At 42.2% G+C, this 13,810-nt stretch overlaps 1 protein-coding gene across 4 annotated transcripts in view; it reads left to right on the forward strand.

Moving 5' to 3' along the window:
• The window catches only part of KANSL1 (KAT8 regulatory NSL complex subunit 1), a 171,260-nt gene that overhangs the window by 33,000 nt on the left and 124,450 nt on the right, over positions 1–13,810 (forward strand). The window lies entirely within an intron of this gene.

Raw genomic sequence — 13,810 nt, forward strand, 5'->3', positions numbered from 1 at the left:
TATGAAAAGTATAAACTGATGCATTGTTGTAGACAGCCTGAAACAATAGCTCTTGAGAGCTCTGAACTCCACCTGTTCCATGTTAATCTCATTGGCTGTCAACATGTTGTAAGGCTGTATAGTTAATGTGGACATTAACTGTAGTCATTGCTGGCAATTTAAGCAGATGGGAGGGATTGGGAACTGTTGAAGGAAAAAATGGGGTGGGACAGGGAAGGAGTACAGAAGGAAGAGACAGTGGGGGCAAAGTAGTGGTTTTCCTAAAGGTTAACATTTTCCCATTCAGGTGATTGCTGATTGTAACAATAAGGTACTAACCAGATAACAAAGGCTATATTGACGGGTTTCAGAGTAGTAGCCGTCTTAGTCTGTATCCGCAAAAAGAAAAGGAGGACTTGTGGCACCTTAGAGACTAACACATTTATTTGAGCATAAGCTTTCGTGAGCTACAGCTCACTTCATCATTTGTTAGTCTCTAAGATATCACAAGTACTCCTTTTCTTTTTCCCAAAGGCTATATTGTAACCTGGTGTCTGCATACTTTCTGCTGACATCTATAAGAACGGCCATACTGGGTCAGAGCAAAGGTCCATCTAGCCCAGTGTCCTGTCTTCTGACACTGGCCAATGCCAGGTGCCCCAGAGGGAATGAACAGACCAGGTAATCATCAAGTGATCCATCCCCTGTTGCCTATTCCCAGCTTCTGGCAAAACCAAGGCTAGGGACACCATCCCTGCCCATCCTGGCTAATAGCCATTGATGGACCTATCCTCCATGAATTTATCTAGTTCTTTTTTGAACCCTGCTATAGTCTTGGCCTTCACAACATCCTCTGGCAAAGAGTTCCACAGATTGACTGTGTGTAGCGTGAAGCAATACTTCCTTTTGCTTTGTTTTAAACCTGCTGCCTATTATTTTTCACTTGGTGACCTTTGGCTCTTGTGTTATGAGAAAGCATAAATAACACTTTATTTTTTTTCCTCCACACCAGTTATGATTTTATAGATTTCTATCATATCCCGCCCCTTAGTTGTCTCTTTGCCAAGCTGAAAAGTCCCAGTCTTATTAATATCTCCTCCTACAGAAGCCATTCCAGACCCCTAATAATTTTTGTTGCCCTTTTCTGAATCTTTTCCAAGTCCAGTATATCTTTTTTGAGATGGGGCAACCACATCTTTATGGAGTATTCAAGATGTGGGTGTACCATAGATTTATATAGAAGCAGTATGATATTTTCTGTTTTGTTATCTACCCCTTTCTTAAAGATTCCCAACGTTCTCCTTGCTTTTTTGACTGCGGCTGCACATTGAGTGGATGTTTTTTTGTGTGTGTGTTTTTTTTTCCCCAGAGAACTATCCACAATGATTCTAAGATCTTTCTTGAGTGGTAACAGCTGATTTAGACCCCATCATTTTATATGTATAGGTGGGATTGTTTCCAGTATGCATTACTTCGCATTTATCAACATTTAATTTCATCTGCCATTTTGTTGCCCAGTCTCACCCAGTTTTGAGAGAGCTTTTTGTAGCTCTTCGTGGTCTGCTTGGGACTTAACTATCTTGAGTAGTTTTGTATCTGCAAATTTTGCCACCTCACTGTTTACCCCCTTTTCCAGATCATTTATGAATATGTTGGTTAGGACTAGTCCCAGTACAGACCCCTGGAGGACCCCACTATTTATACCTCTCTCCATTCTAAAAACTGACCATTTATTCGTACCCTTTGTTTCCTAACTTTTAACCAGTTACCAGTCCACGAGAGGACCTTCCCTCTTCTCCCGTGACAGCTTACTTTGCTTAACCTTTGGTGAGGCACCTAGTCAAAGGCTTTCTGAAAATTAAAGTATGTTATATCTACTGGATCCCCCTTGTCCGCATGCTTGTTGACCCCCCTCAGAGAATTCTAGTAGATCGGTGAGGCATGATTTCCTTTTACAGAAACCATGTTAACTCTTCCCCAACAAATTACGTTCATCTATGTGTCTGACTTTTTTTTTCTTTACTGTAGTTTCAACCAGTTTGCCTGGTACTGAAGTCAGACTTACTGGCCTGTAATTGCCAATTTTTATAAAGAAGCGATCCTGGCATTACATTAGCTTATCCTCCAGTCATTTGGTACACAAGATACAGTTAGTAGTTCTGCAATTTCACATTTGAATTTCTTCAGAAGTTTTGGGTGAATACCATCTGGTCCTGATGTCTTATTACTGTTTAGTTTATCAGTTTGTTCCGAAACCTCCTCTAATGACACCTCAATCTGGGACAGTTCCTCAGATTTGTCATGTAAAAAGAATGGTTCAGGTTTGGGAATTTCCCTCACGTCCTCAGCTGTGAAGACCAGTGCAAAGAATGAATTTAGTTTCTCTGCAATGGCCTTATCGTCCTTTGAGTGCTCCTTTAACATCTCAATAGTTCAGTGGCCCGCAGGCTTCCTGTTTCTGATGTACTTTAAACATTTTTGTTTTTGTTTTTTGAGTTTTTGGCTATCTGGTCTTCAGATTCGTTTTTGGCCTTCCTAATTATATTTTTACACTTCATATGGCAGAGTTTATGCTCCTTTCTCTTTTCCTCACTAGGATTTAACTTCTACTTTTTAAAGGATGCCTCTTTTCCTCTTGCTGCTGCTTCTTTTTTTTTTTCTACTTACTCTATTACTATTGGTTTCAGAGTAGCAGCCGTGTTGGTCTGTATCCGCAAAAAGAAAAGGAGGACTTGTGGCACCTTAGAGACTAACACATTTATTTGAGCATAAGCTTTCGTGAGCTACAGCTGTCCTTGTGCCACAAGTCCTCCTTTTCTTTCTATTATTAGTATTTTTTTTATTTGAGTTGAACCTCTATTATGGTATCTTTTTAAAAAAAGTTTCCATGCAGCTTGCAGGGATTTCAGTTTTAGCACTGTACCTCATTTTTGTGTAGTCCCCCTTCTGAAATTAAATGCTACAGTGTTGGACTGCTGTAGTGTTTTTCCCACCACAGAGGTGTTAATAGTGATCATAATATAGTTAAAATTTACCAAGCATTCTAGCTATATTCACCTTTTGGACTAGATCCTGTGCTGCATTTAGAACTAAATCAAGAATTGCCTCTGGTGGGTTCCAGGACTAGCTGCTCCAAGAAGCCGTCATTTAAGGTGTTAAACTTTAAGAAACTTTCTCTCTTCATCCCGTCCTGAGGTGACAGGAACCCAGCCAATATGGGGATAGCTGGAAACTCCCTAGTATTATTATTGAGTCTTTTATTTTTATAGCCTCTGTAATCTCCGTGAGCATTTCACGGTTGCTAAAGCCCTCCTGGTCAGGTGGTCGCTAATCTGTCGCCTACTGCTATATTCTTATTGTTCGAGCATGGAATTACTGTCCATTGAGATTCTGTGGTACAGTTTGGTTCACTTAAGATTTTTACTTCATTTGATTTTACGTTTTCTTTCACATATAGTGCCACTCACCCACCAGCACGACCTGTTCCATCGTCCTGATATATTTTGTACCCTGGTACTACTGTGGCCCATTGATTATCTTCATTCCACCAAGTTTCTGTGATGCCTATTATATCAATATCCTCATTTAATACGATTTCTGGCATTGGTATATAAGCACTTTAAAAACTTGTCACTTTTTAGCTGTCTGCCATTATATGATGTAATTGGATGGGATGCTTTCTTTCATTTGGCTGTTTCTCATCAGATCTTATCATTATTTTATCATCTTCCATTCTTTCCTCTTTACTAGGACATGGAGAATCTCCATCAGTAGATCCTCCCCTAAGGGATGCCTCTGTCCGTACCATGTGCTCCTCTGCACCTGTCGGCTTTCCCTAGCCCTTAGAATGAAAATATGTGACAGTTTTTAAACTGTTTTTGCAAAGTTTTTAGTTTCTTCCTACCTATTCTGTTTTGGTTCTGGCCTCATATATCATCACTATGTGGAAATGTTTGCAATTACTTTACTAGGAACTTCCCTGAAGCTTATCTATCCCTTTTCTGTAGTGGGGGGGAATCCTGCACAGATGGTGATTTTGCTGGAGAATTGCTGACCTTATAATACTGCTTCTGACAATATTCTCAAATAGGATTCTCACTTGCCTATTCTCTACCCTTCAGAGTTTGGGGGGGTTTGTTCTGGGTTTGCTTTCAGGGTGCTTGCGTAGCCATTCCTGATCTGGAATAATGGACTCCTCTATCTTTTTTTTAAATGAAAATAGTGTAAATGTAGTGAAATGTTTAGCAAAACTCTTGCTTCCTTCTCTTGAAAGGAACTGGTGGAATGTTTGGGGTCATTGAGGTACTAGTGACTGACTGCATATCAGTAGGGCACAGCTCTTGAGCCTTGTTTGTGTTGGAGACTCGAGTCCTAGGTGTGAGAATCCTGCAGGAAGGTAAGTGAATTTTTTTTTCTTTTCAGTCTCTGCAGAAACTGGGATGTCTAAAAGAACTCTTAAAATATTCTTCAAAACAAGCTTATTATAATTATACAAGCAAGCAGAGCTTTGCACAGATCCTTGAATAAAGATTGTTTGGTGCAAACATACTGAAATGTCCCCTTTTTGTCTTGTACAAATTACCAGTCTGTAATTACTGCTTAACTTTTCCTAAGGGTTCTAGTTTTCAAGGTGAGAATTGGTTTCTTGATTGCCATTTTCATAAATATGTTGCTTACTAGAAGAAGTTAAGGTTATGGCTCATCTCCTATGCATATCTGGATTTTCTTTAAGCTATGCAAGTCTTCATTTGTCCTGTCAAAAGCTGTAAATATGGAGTGGGAGACCCAGTGCAGAGTTGCTTTTAATTTAAACTCTGAAGTTGTGCTGCTTTTCTGCTCTGCTGAAGCCCACCTGTCTGAACCAGTGGGCTGCAATTTCTCTTGCTTCCAGAGTTCAAAATAAAATTAGTCATTCAGAGCTTTTGGGGAGTCACTGTCCAGTCTGTGCAGCTTCTAAAGGAGGATCTCTAACAAGCACTACTATCTACCAAGGCTGTGCACAGCCTGGAATCCCGTGCTCTGGCACTATGTGAGGATCTCTTAAGCCATGTCTACACTACAAACTCTGGTTGATTCAAGTTATGTCCACCTATTGCTGCTGAATTTTATGCATTGCTCAGTCACATGCATACTTGGCTGCTTGCATTGGTGCTGCATGTAATTACCAGCAGTGCTTATTGATGCAAAGTACAGTGTACTGAAGGTAGGTATCCCAGTGTGCTATATGCTGCTGTCCAGTACCATGCCTTTTGGGAAACTTTCATTATGTGTTTTGGGATAGAAATTAGTGCCCAGGAATTGCCGGGAGTTAAGGAGTCAGGTTCCCAGTCATCTGCCACCACTCAGAACAACTGAGCTCCATCCTCTTTGGAACCCCCCTTCAGGTAATTGAAGGCCGCTATCAAATCCCCCCTCGCTCTTCTCTTCTGCAGACTAAATAACTCCAGTTCCTGCAGCCTCTCCTCATAAGTCATTTGCCCCAGCCCCCTAATAATTTTCGTTGCCCTCCACTGGACTCTCTCCAACTTGTCCACATCCCTTCTGTAGTTGGGGGACCAAAACTGGACGCAAAACTCCAGGTGTGGCCTCACCAATGCCGAGTAGAGGGGAATAATCACTTCCCTCAATCTGCTGGCAATGCTCCTACTAATACAGCCCAGTATGCCTTTGGCATTCTTGGCAACTAGGGCACACCGCTGACTCCTATCCAGTGGACGAGAAGCTGTAATCCCCAGGTCCTTTTCTGCAGAACTACTGCTTAGGCAATCGGTCCCCAGCCTGAAGCAGTGCATGGGATTCTTCCTTCCTAAGTACAGGACTCTGCACTTATCTGATGAGGTTCAACAAAGACTTCTTTTGGCCCAGTCCGCCAATTTGTCTAGGTCACTCTGGACCATTTCCCTACCCTCCAGCGTATCTACCTCTCCGCCCCCCCAGCTTCGTGTCATCTGCGAACTAATTAATCCGATCATCCAGATCATTGATAAAGATGTTGAACAAAACCGGGCCCAGGACTGACCCTTGGGGCACTCTGTTTGATACCGGTTGCCAACTAGACATCGAGCCGTTGATCACTACCCATTGAGCCCAACAATCTAGGCAGCTTTCTATCCACCGTATAGTCCATTCATCCAGTCCACACTTCTTTAACTTGCTGGCAAGAATACTGTGGGAGACTGTATCAAAAGTTTTGCTAAAGTCAAGCTATATTACATCCACTGAGCCAGTTATCTCATCATAGAAGGCAAGCAGGTTGGTCAGGCATGACTTGCCCTTGGTGAATCCATGTTGACTGTTCCTGATCCCCTTCCTCTCCTTCAGGTGCTTCAAAATGGATCCCTTGAGGACCTGCTCCATGATTTTGCCGGGGACTTGAAGTGAGACTGATCGGTCTGTAGTTCCCTGGGTTCTCTTTCTTCCCTTTCTAAAATATGGGCACTATATTTGCCTTTTTCTAATAGCCACGAATTTTCAAAGATAATGGCCAGTGGCTCTGCAATCACATCAGCCAACTCCCTCAGCATGATTGGATGCATTAGATCTGTACCTCCTGGACTTGTGCACGTCCAGCTTTTGTAAATAGTTCTTAACCTGTTCTTTCACCACTGAGGGCTGTTTACTTCCTCCCCGTACTGTGTTGCCCAGTGCAACAGTCTGGAAGCTGACCTCGTCTGTGAAGACCGAGGCAAAAAAAGCATTGAGTACTTCAGCTTTTTCCACATCATCTGTCACTAAATTGCCTCCCCCATTCAGTAAGGGTCCCACACTTGCCCTGACCACCACCTTGTTGCTAACATACCTGTAGAAACACTTCTTGTTTCCCTTCACATCCCTTGCTAGCTGCAACTCCAGTTGTGCCTTGGCCTTCCTGATTACACCCCTGCATGCTCTAGCAATATTTTTATACTCCTACCTAGTCATCTGTCCAAATTTTCCACTTCTTGCAAGCTTCCTTTTTGAGTTTAAGCTCACTGGAGATTTCACTGTTAGCAAATATGGCAGGCGATCAGCTTGGCATATTCTTTCTGCACTTTGGGATGGTTTGTTCATCCGCCCTCAGTAAGGCTTCTTTAAAATACAGCCAGCTCTCCTGGACTCCTTGTCCCTCATATTAGCTCCCCAGGGGATCATGCCCATCAGTTCCCTAAGGGAGTCTGAGTCTGATTTTCTGAAGTCCCAGGGTCCTTATTTTGCTTTTCTCCTTTCTTCCTTTTGTGAGGATCCTGAACTCAACCATCTCATGGTCACTGCTGCCTAGGTTGCCACCCACTTCTACTTCCCTTACCAGTTCTTCCCTGTTTGTGAGCAGCAGGTCAAGAGGTGCAGGGCCCCAAGTCGATTGCTCCAGCACTTGTACCAGGAAGTTGTCCCCAACACTCTCCAAAAACTTCCTGGATTGTCTGTGCATTGCTGTGTTGCTCTTCCAGCAGACGTCAGTTCTTCTCTCTCAGGGCTTGTCTACGTTTGCAGCAGCATAGCTGCAGCGCTTAGTGAAGAGACAACCTATGCCAACATATGCTTCTCCTGTCTGCGTAGGTACTCCGCCTCCCTGAGAGGCACTAGCTATGTTGATGGGAGAAGCCCTCCTGTTGACATAGCACTGTCTATGCTGCAGGTTAGGCCTGTCTAACTAAATCACCTAGAGTTATGTTGTTGTACTAACATAAGTTTGTAGTGTAGACTAGGGCCAAGTCAATATTCATGGCTCAAAAACTGAGGTAGTATAGGAAAGTGAAAATGACTATTCTGTCTTCATTGCTCAGGCTGACAAAGGTGCATAGGCAGTGAAAAGTATCTGACTCCCATAACACTGGCAGTTTTTGCCTCTGCAGCACTTGTTCCCTCTTGTAGTGATCTTGTATTTTTACCTCTCTTGCTCTGTCATCCTCCTCTTATTTTTCAGTTCTGTACGTGACCTAGACAAGCTTAATTCTGCAGCCCATGGCCTTCACAAGGGAATGGAGCGATATGGTATAAAGGAGGTGGTATTTGTGTGAAAGATCAAGTGGCGGGGGAAAAAGTGAAAGCTGCAAGGGCAGAACTTCAAAGGGGCTTGACAGAAAAGGAAACCAGATGGGATGCTGATGACCTGTAAAAGTCAGAGATGGTGGGATTACTGGTACTGGTGAATGGAATGGAAAAATAGACAAGGAGAGGGAAGGGAAAGTAAAACTATTGAAAGGGGAGAACAGAAAGCAGCTGGGAAAAGAGAGAAGTCACAATCTTTGAACCCTTGGTTTGGTTAGAGCTATTTGTGATGTTAGCACCTGAACTAAAGTGTCAATATCTGGGTTGGGGGCTAGATCCAGCTTTTTGGAGAATTGGAGGGTCCTTCAAGCTGCATAATAACTACATTGTGTTTTAAAAAAAAAAAAATTGTAGACTGCATGGTTGCAAACCTAGCATTTGACCTAGTTGTAATTGATTCAGTGGCATCTGCTGCATCTTGTAGGGAGCATGAAACAACTCCAGTGAACTCTCTTCTCCCCTCCCCCCACCACTCTCCCAGTTCATCATTGGAATTTTTAAAGCCTAATGACACAACTATTTCATTCCTGATCACTTTTTCCCCAAATATGATTGGGAAGAGGGTGGGAGTGACTGACCTATTTGGACCAACTTGGAAACGAATGAAATAGCTGTAAACTGAATATGCTGTTGCATAGTGAACTGTAATGCTGCAGAATAAAAAACTTAGTATGTCTTCAAAGAACCTTGCAAATATTTACCCATCTCCTAGGAGCAGTGTAAAGATTAATATCAGCCACGTGTTATCAAGACTCAGGTAAGAAAGGCGGAGTTCAGAATGAGGATCAGAACACGAGTTCCTGTTTCAAATCCTGTGCTCAGACCACTAGTCTGCTTTCCTCTGCTGCAGAGCAGCCAGCATGAATCTTGTCTTTAAACCACGATTTGAGGACTTCAATAGCTCAGACATAGGTGAGAGGTTTTTCGCAGGAGTGGCTGGGTGAGATTCTGTGGCCTGCATTGTGTAGGAGGTCGGACTTGATGATCATAATGGTCCCTTCTGACCTTAGTATCTATGAATGGGATTTGAGTTGCTGCAGGAGTGTGATGAGAGATTCAAGATAGATAAAAGAAATAAAGAACTGCTATATCTGCCCTTTGTTCAGCCTGATTGCATAGTGACCCCCTTCTGATAACAAAAATTACTACACAACCCCAGGAGGGGTCTGAGCTGAGCCCCATTGCCCCGGGTGGGGGGTGGGGTGGGGGTGTATGTGTGAGAAAGCTGAAGTCCAAGAGCTTTTGTTCTGGGCGGGGGGGCGTGGGCTTCAGACTTGCTGGGGCCCAGGGCCAACACCAGCCTTAGCGACCCCATTAAAATGGGGCCATGACCCACTTTGGGGTCCCAACCCATAGTTAGAGAATACCTGATTTAAAGTCCATGAAGGTGAGCCTACTTTATCACTGAACAATGATTGATATGATTAAAGTGTGTGTGTGTGTGTGTGTGTGTATATATATATATATGAAGGCTGTATTCTACCCTTTTTCAGTATACAAAAGTCACTCTAATATCCGTGGAAGTCTGATTTGTGTGGTGTATATAGTCATGACTATATACCCTAACACAGATTCTAATTAAGTATGATGTTGGCGCTCTCAATAGAGTGAGTTTGACACATGAGTTAAATTCCATTTATCTGGGAGCCATGTACAGCTTTGTTTTGGGTGCAGGGGTAGCTTGCAAGAAGGTGAGCACTGGAGATGTAATGTTGGGTAACACTGCTGCTTATTGCTGGGCATGGAACTAGGTTAGTGGAGCAGGTAGCTATAAAAATGCCACAATGGTAGGTCACCCACCTCTGGTGAGAGGAGAGGTTAATGGTAGAATCAGGACTCTCCTATTGCATGGAAGCACTTTGTCTCTTTTTCTCCTGCTAAAAACCTTTTCCTGCTAGTACTGTTGGCAGGAGGTGAAAACTGGCAGTTTATGGGCTTAATGTTTAAAATATATAGCTTGTATTTGCTGTTTGTCTAAAAATGCAGAGGTATATTCTAGAGATTCCATTTCCATACTAAAATACTTTGGCTTTTGCCACACTCTAATATTTGGTTTCAGAGTAGCAGCCGTGTTAGGCTGTATTCGCAAAAAGAAGAGGAGGACTTGTGGCACCGTAGAGACTAACCAATTTATTTGAGCATACGCTTTCATGAGCTACAGCTCACTTCATTGGATGCATACCGTGGAAAATATTTGCCTCTTTCCTTTGTTCTCTCTTTCTGCAGCAGATGTTTTGGTTGTACTAGCTCAGCTGCAGTACTGCACTCAACTTCCAGCTGGGGGAAAATGTTTTTCTTGCTAAACTGGCACTCCCCCAGCAGAGTTCTCCACAAAGTATGTTTTGGGCCCACTCTGAGTATGGTGAGTCTGATTTCAAAAGCTTGGCAGGCAGTACCGCTTTCCTGGGCCATCTTTGGCTAAAAATGCCATAGCAGTGCAGAATGGGCCTTCTTAAAACAAAACCAAAAAAACCCCCACATGTTGCTTAGGTCTCACTTGCTACATCTTTGAATGAAATGGAGAAATTTTTTTGTAAGTGAAAGCGTGTACATTCAAACCAGCATTTTGGCTGGGATGTAGAAGCAGAAACTGGCACTGTATTTGAGTTTATACTGAGGTTGATTTAAGTGGCTGTAGAGTTGTTCACTTTTTCAGCATTACATTGACATCACTTCTGATGATGGTAAATTTGAGAAGAAATAAATGGGCTTTTTTTTCTTCCAGCTGTGTGTAAACTGGAAAGGCCAGCTACTCCTGATATACTGGTCATTCTTTAATGAGATTCTGCAAAAACAGCAGACTGTCTGTTTTTTCCTCTAACCTTTCTCATCATAGAGAATATTAGTTTCGGAACGTTGCCTAAGTATTTACTTTAATAACTGGTAAATAGTTTGTGCTATGGTCACCCTATGGTGGTGCTGGTTGCTGTACAAAAGCCTACTATAGATAATCAGGTGTATTTTTGTCAAAATTAGCAGATACCCCAAGCAGAGCCTCCGAAGAACTGAACATAATGGAATCCCAGCCTCTGTTATGGGACTAGTGATGTGGGTGGGGACAGCAGTGTATGGTGGTCTATTAATGGGGTGGGGTAAGAATGCAGTTTGTTTTGAATAGGTGGAAAGGAGAAGGACAGATGCCCCAACTCTATTTCCTATGTCACCAAGGTAGTTTTGTCACCAATATTCTGTCACAAGCAGACCATGTAAGAGTTGGAATTGGGCATATGAGGCTTTTTCCAGGTGATAGCTCTGAAAGTAGGTTAGTGGAATTACTGTGGTAGTATGTAGTCTGTTTTTGCAATTAGCTACTTGCGATTAAGCAGGGAGAGAATCATGATCGCGGTTTCTCTTGGCTCTTCTGCTGGTCAGAGCAACGTTTTGTGGCTGAAGCATTTGGCCAGATGGCTCTTCAGTCTGTGGTGCTCAAATATAACAGGGAGAACTCAGTATTAGTATGACACTTGTTAGGAGACTCCCTTGTAATGGAGTAGTTCATGGGGAGGTCCCCACTATCCGATTCCTTCTCTTCTGCTTAAGTAGATGAATTTATGCAGCTTCACCTTGTGAATATATCCGATGGAAATGACATGAGAACAAAATTCCTACTCTGAACCGTTTATTTTCCCACCACTAAACTTCAGAATGTTCATATATGTAACTGGAACTCTTAAGAGCCATGTCACTTGGTGCTATGTGCAAAAGTGTCCTTTCTCACACAGTTTTTGTCATTCCGTTTATGTAGTAGTTGGAGACTTTGCTCTAGGTAACTGTTGGAGTTGAGAGTCTCAAATGCAGTGGATTATTCGGTGCTGGATTCAGTGTGGATGGAATCTGTCTAGTTGACATAGAGTTGGTTGGCACTTACATTTATACAGAACATACATTTAAATTGCCAGTTAACAGTCAATTCAACTTCTTCAAATGTCTCTGATGTCTTCAGATGGTCAGAAGTACAACACTTCAAATTTTGAGGCTAGCCTGGATATGACTTTAAAAAAGTGTCCCAAAGCTGGACAGAGACTCAGCATGAATTGGATATAGAAACTTAAAAAGAAATCTGACTTGTATTTGTTTCTTCATACACTTCTTTATGGGTGTAATATGCTGATTTTGACATAATACACTCACATACAGTGGTGGGCTTTGTTTTTTTATATATTCTTAAGACATCTGACCACCAAATTCTTAGGTCTTTCTGCTCTTGATTTTTTTCTTAGTCTTTCTCTTTGTCTTGCACTTGTGACATTTTCAGTAGTTTGCATAGCAACAGATAAGGATGTAAGTAACAAGTTACAGTTTAAATATTTCATTTGTATAAAGGAGAGCTTTTCAGAAATATTAATTGAAGGAAATGTGAATTGGAGGTACGTGTAAAAATTAAGAAACTAGATGGATGAAAGTGGCAAGCTTTTTAGTGCTATAGATTCACCTCTTCAATTTGCATTTCAAATTGCATTTCAAATCTCCTCCAAATGTTTAATTTCACTGCCTAAGGGAGCCTAATGGCAAAGTTTTATAGAGGAGCCAATATCTGTATATTTTTAATCTTCTGCAATTGGTTTCACAGGTTGGTTTTTGTACTGTGGACCTTCGCTGCTTCTTGCATTCAGTCTCTAGTATTGGGTGAAAACCATTAAAATCTTACCAATGTGATCAAGGTGCACTTTTCAGTGTAGCCCATTCACACTTCGAATTTAATTATTTAGTGCACTTTTTCTGACCAAACCCCATAACAGATACGCAGCCTGTACAGGTTTTGTTAATCATGTCTAACCAAGAATCCCATTTGGGTTTAAAAATGGACAGTTCTATTCTAAAGTAGTTGTAGTGGAACAGCAGCCCCTACAGCATTCGACGCCATCTAGGTTTAGTGAGCTCTCTGGTGGTTGTGGCGTAATGACCGGTATTGAGCTTTGCTGCCACAGTGCTGGCAATACTACATTGCATTATCAGATCAAATCCTGATCTGGGTAAGAGCTCAGATTTTTGTCTAGAAGCTTTTTGTCCTACAAATGTCACAAAGATAGCTTCCTACAGAAATGGGAATTGGAGAGCAGTATGTGGATGCACATAATTGTAAAATGACTTTATTAACTGCAGCAGTTTGGCTGACTAACTTTTGAGCTGTGGGATTGAGATTGGAATTGTTATAATTGGGCAAAGTCAATGGCCCATTTGGTTTAGTATCTTGGCTGACAGTAGTGACTACCCAAATAATTTGGGGGAGGGGAGGTGGGAGTACAAGAAACCCTATACTAGACCGCTTTTGGAATTAGTGGCCTATAGCAGTTTCTTCCCAACCTCCTCCTTTAGAGGTTGGCTGATGCTGTGAAGCATGAGTTTGAATCCTCACATAAGTGTGGCTTGTTTGACTATCCATTTAAACATTTAATTCCCTGAACTCTGCTGAGCTCTTGGCCTCACTGGTAACTTGTGACAAAAATGTCACTACAAGTGAGTTCCCTAGTTAATTATGCTTTGTGACCCAGTTCTCCACATGGATGTGGTGGCCACAAAGAGCTGGTTACGGCTTCTTGATCTCTAGTTTCCTGGTCCTGCTAAAGCGCATTGGGGGTGTACTGTAGCTTAATTGTGGAGGATGAGGGGTAGTGATGCTCTTCTCCACTATTTTCCCTCCTCATGCTTGTGATTCTGCATAAGCTAGCATAGGAGGTGACTGTGCTGCTTTTGCCAATTTTACTTTGGTGGCAGTTCCTTCTGTGCAGGGATAATCTCTCTGCCTGGTTCAAGTTTGTTTTATATTCTGTGGCACAAGGAAAATTAACATCCAGTGTTCTAA

This window comes from Eretmochelys imbricata, chromosome 27, assembly GCF_965152235.1.
Source record: "Eretmochelys imbricata isolate rEreImb1 chromosome 27, rEreImb1.hap1, whole genome shotgun sequence".
Lineage (NCBI taxonomy): Eukaryota > Metazoa > Chordata > Testudines > Cheloniidae > Eretmochelys > Eretmochelys imbricata.